Here is a 5277-nt window from a genome sequence, read left to right as displayed (position 1 = left end):
CCAGGGGAATAGAGGTGGTTGGTAGCCGAGTACGCACTGGAAAGGAGTGAGTCCGGTGGTGGGTTGACGGAGGGAGTTTTGTGCGTACTCGGCCCACCCCAGGAACATTCCTTTCTGTCTGCACTTTTGACTGAGGATGGTACCCGGAAGATAGGCTGATGGCCACACCTAGGGGGGAGTGGAAGGCCTTCCATACCCGGGAGATGAACTGGGGGCCTCGATCCGATACGATATCTTCTGGGATGCCGAAGTACCTGAAGACATGTTTAAACAGTAATTCAGCCGTTTCCATGGCTGTGGGTAGGCCCTTTAGAGGAAGAAGACAACAGGATTTAGAAAATCTATCCACTATGACTAGAAAACAGGTATTGCTATCTAAAGGCGGGAGATCTGTGATGAAATCGACCCCTAGGTGTAACCACAGTGATTGGAAACGGGCGGAGGATGGAGCTTGCCTGATGGAAGATGGCGAGGGCTCTTGGATATGGCGCAGCTGGTACATTCATTCACGTACCTCCTGACATCCGAGGCCATGTTGGGCCACCAGAAGCGTTCCTTCAGCAACGAGAGGGTTTCACTGACCCCCAGGTGACCAGTGCCAAGTGTCGTATGAGTGGAGTGAATGAGTGGAGTGCGCCGTGTCCTGGGGATATATTGGTGTCTCGGTGGGCAACCCGGCGGGGTGTTGGTAGTTGGCTCGGTAGGAGGAAGAGTCTCAGAGGACCAGGTAATAGGAGAGACAATGATACTTTCAGGAAGAATGGTTTTCGGAGTCTCAGGCTTTTCTTCGAGAGCGTAGCATCTGGATAGGGCATCAGCCTTTACGTTTTTCACCCCTGGGCGGTACGAGATGGTGAATTGGAAGCGGGTGAAGAATAATGCCCAGCGATCTAGGGTTGAGTCTTTTGGCTGCTCAAAGATACTCTAGGTTCTTATGGTCAGTGAGGGCTAGAAAGGGGTGTTTGGCTCCCTCTAATCAATGCCTCCATTCCTCCAAAGCTAGATTGATGGCCAACAGCTCCCGATTGCCTATGTCATAGTTAACCTCCGCCGGGTTGAGTTTCCGGGAGAAGAAGGTGCATGGATGGAGGCGGCTGGGGTTCCCCTGCTGCTGAGACAGGACCGCTCCCACTCCGGTGGTTGAGGTACCAACTTCTACTACGAAGGGTCGATCGGGGTCGGGATGGACCAGGAGTGGGGCGGTCGTGAAAGGCCTCCTTCAGGGTTTGGAAGGCTTCAGTGGCGGCAGGAGAGAGACTTAGGTTTATTGCAGAGGAGACTGGTGAGAGGACTAGTGATGGTACTAAAGTTGCGTATAAACCATCCGTAGAAATTGGCAAAGCCTAGGAACCACTGTAGCTCCTTGATGGTGGTTGGAGTGGGCCAATCCTTGACTGCGTTTACCTTCCCCTCGTCCATCCGGATGCCACTGCTACTGATGTTATAGCCAACAGAGGGGAATTATTCCCCCAACGAGGGGATGTGGATATCTGAACTTCACAGTAATGTTATTGAGAGCCCGGTAATCTATACATGGTCTCAAACCTCCGTCCTTCTTCTCCACAAAGAAAAAGCTTGAAGCAGCAGGGGAGGTCGATGGATGAATATAACCCTGAGCCAGCACCTCTTCTAGAACCATCAGATGGATTTCTTTGTGGTGGAGTAGTCCGGTTTGGAGGGATATGGGGCCCACACTATGGCGCACGCACCTCCTGCTTGCCAATTGATAGTGTGGACCTTCCTTGTAGGAGGAAACCGCTGCGTTCCTCCGCCAAACCAGAGTAGGGCACCGGCCTGGAATCTTTGGGGGAATAATTCCCCTGTATTGGCTATTTAGTGAGGGATGAGTGAATGGATGGATCCGTGCGGGCTAGGTGAAGACGTCTTGGAGTGAAGGTGAACCACGCACACGCACACAGGGGATCCGGGTCTTCGGAGAATCGCTGGAGAGAGTAGAAGAGGAGTTAGTCCTTAGAGTAAGCATACAGGAATGACCTTGTCGCGAACGTGACCGGACAAAGACTGAGTGCATGTGTTTGGGTTTTATGGTGCTGAGGTGATTTGGATGGTGATGCAGATCAGGTGGATGTGATTTAGAATTCTGGTGAGGGTGTGCATCGTGATTGCGTGGAGGTGGAACCTGGCGTGTTTGTTACAATTAAATGAAAAGTAAGTTTATAAAGAAAAATGTAACTATTACTGGGAAAATATATGATGTCTTCATAAAATAAATGTTGGTTACACTTGGAAAATGGAACACATACTCACTATTAATTAACAATTTAACCTAAAAATAATAATAATCGAAACTACTTATTAATAGTCAGTAGGTAGTTAGGTTTAGGTTTAAGGGTTAAGAGATCTAAAAGATGCTCATGCAGAATAAAACATTAATATGTGCTTCATAAGTACTAATAAACAGCCAATAGTTTAGTATGCATGCAAATAACAATCAGCTAGTTAATAGTGAGAATAGGTCCCTAAACTAAAGTACTACAAACATTTGTATTTGTGTATTAAATGAATGAATGGAAAGACGCAATAAAGTATAAATAAATTACCTATTTTTTTTCAGTAACACTTCAGATTATGGAACACTTAGAATGCATATTACTAGCGGTTTATTAGTACTTATAGAGCACATATTAGCGTCTTATTCAGCATGAGCATATTCTAGATCCTTAATCCTTAAACCCCACACCTAAACTCAATAAGTGCCCTACTGACTAGTGAGCAGCACATCAGGAGTTTGAGGTCTCTGACTGATGTCTGATATGATGTGTGATGTGTGGTATGTGTTTCAGTGGAGAGGTCCCTCTCTCGCAGGCCGAGGTGCTGCAGGAGGGCAGTGACCTCACGCTGGTGGTCTGGGGAACACAGGTACATCTGAAATAGGCTCCTTTCTAATGAACAGTGCTCTCCTGTTACTTTTCATTCATGCCATCGAGCCTCCTTACATGAGCGACACAAATCAGGCCCTCAAGATGAGAAATTAAATACTGATGTATGCTACAGGTTTTTTTTTATACAGAAATTAATACTTTTATTAAACCATTTTATCACTGTTCTCTGTGGTCCACTTATAATGCTGGAATATGACCAGAATAAGACATCAATATGTGCTTTGTAAGTAACTTATAAACAGCCAATATGCTAGTAATATGCATGCTAATAAGAGACTACTTAAAAGAGACTACTGCTTTACTTGCTCTTAATAGGCAGCACATTAAGAGTTTGTTCAGGGAGAACTATTAAGAGTAAATACATGTTCCCTATTCTAAAGTGTTACCAATTCAGCTTTACGTTTAATATATTCACATAAAAACAATAATTTTAAATTGTAATAATATTTATCATTTCACAATTTGCTGCTTATTAATAGTTTGTAAGGTAGTTGTTAAGTTCAATTGAACTTCTTAAAACGTCTTAAATAAACATGAAAGCCATTAAACTGCCCGCGTGAAACTCAACAGTGTGTTTACAGTAGAGCACTACAGTGTTCACCGGACTGCTGGGAGACCACGTGCTAGAATTTTACCCTTGGGATTATATTTTTGACTTTTCCCCATCAGTTTGTACCTTATCTCCTCTATTCGCTCCACACATGTGCGTCTGGGCTTACAATGTTTGGAAATGTAAGTTAGACGTAATAAATGAATGTCTTTACGTTAGATTCACAATATCAATTTGAGTGTTTGTCTCAAATGCAGCATCTTCCACTCTTACTTCACTTTTCTTCATTTTCAGCAGGTATTTGTGTGGTTTTTAATGAGTGGATTAACCTCATGTCATGTGTAGTTCATCACATTAGCTGTAGACATGTTCTGCTAATAACAAACGAATGTGAACTCACACAATACTGATCTTATTTCAAATTGTGCCGACTTTGTTGTATTAATAAATTCTGCCTTTTGAAATTGTTCAAATAAATGCAATTTGGTTTGCTAATCTAATGCAGTGATATTCATATGTGTCTTAACATACACGTCCAAACATGCTGTATGTGACACACGTGCCATTATTTGGTAGCACCTTACCTTACACCTAAAGAGTAACTTTGTAATTAAGCAGTTTGCCCTGAACTGGAACAACTGAAACAATGGAGGAATAGAGTTGTTTGTTCATGACCCAAGAGAATGCAGTTGTGTTGTATTAACTCCTATAAAGTCAGTTTCAAAGAGCAGAGCAGAAACATTTTGAATCCAGATGTGCATGGAGCATCACTGAACGAAGCGAACAAACACGCAGATCTCTGAAAGCTCTGTGAGCTTTGTGCTTGTTGTTGTGGGACCAAAAATGAACACATTGACCCTTTCAGTAAATAACAGGAGCATTTGAAGACTTTAAACTTTAAAATGCACAGGAAAGAGGCACAAAACCAAACTTGTTTTGTACCATGTTTATTCATTCACTGTCATTATACTAAAATGCAGAATGTGCTTTAAAACTTTCCTTTATGGCTTTGGAGCAAGTTACTATTTCTTGAAGTTTTGAAGAAATTTTTTTAATTATAACACTATGCAGCTACAGTTTTTGCAAGAAGTAAAAAAGCCACATTTTATTTTAGTGGAGTGCTAAATCAAATGATTTACTGCTCAATAAACATTTCTGATTATTATTAATGCTGAAAACCATTATATGTTGTTTTTGGAAACTGTGATACATGTTGATTATCAGGATCCTTTGATTAATATAAAGAAGTGTTTGTTTGAAATATAATTTTTTGTGACATAATTTATGTCTTTGATCAATTTAATTCATCCTTGCAGAATTAAAAAAAAAAAAAAATCTAAAAGAATCTAAGAGACCCTAAACTTTTGAGCCATGGTGTATATGACACAGATACCCATAAACACCACTAGATGTCCTAATAAGTTTCAGGTTTAAGTTTAGGACTCCTCACAAGCTTTAGAAATCATTTGAGGAGACAAGAGCCTTTGGAATCACTATTGGATTATGATTTATGTGTTACTCTGTGATTAATGTGCAATGAAGCCTGTTTGGATGAATATAAATAAATACTTGGGCCTTATTTCAAACCTGAAATCCAAAAAAAGAAAAAGAAAATTTAAGTAGGCTTGCAAAAAAGATGATGAAACCCTTTTTCATTTTAGTGTTATAGAACTGTTTGTATGAAAAAATTATAGTAATAAAAAAATGATGAATCTCAAAACATTCTGTTTGAATGCACTGTTTTATTAAAAAAAAATCTCATTTAGCACAGAGGTAATGTGATACGTGTATTGTCTTTCCACACTGAGGACAAAACTGCTGTGA

This window comes from Carassius gibelio, chromosome B16, assembly GCF_023724105.1.
Source record: "Carassius gibelio isolate Cgi1373 ecotype wild population from Czech Republic chromosome B16, carGib1.2-hapl.c, whole genome shotgun sequence".
In the NCBI taxonomy this organism is placed as follows: domain Eukaryota; kingdom Metazoa; phylum Chordata; class Actinopteri; order Cypriniformes; family Cyprinidae; genus Carassius; species Carassius gibelio.
The sequence above is the reverse complement of the archived record's forward strand: the minus strand, read 5'-3'. Positions refer to the sequence as shown.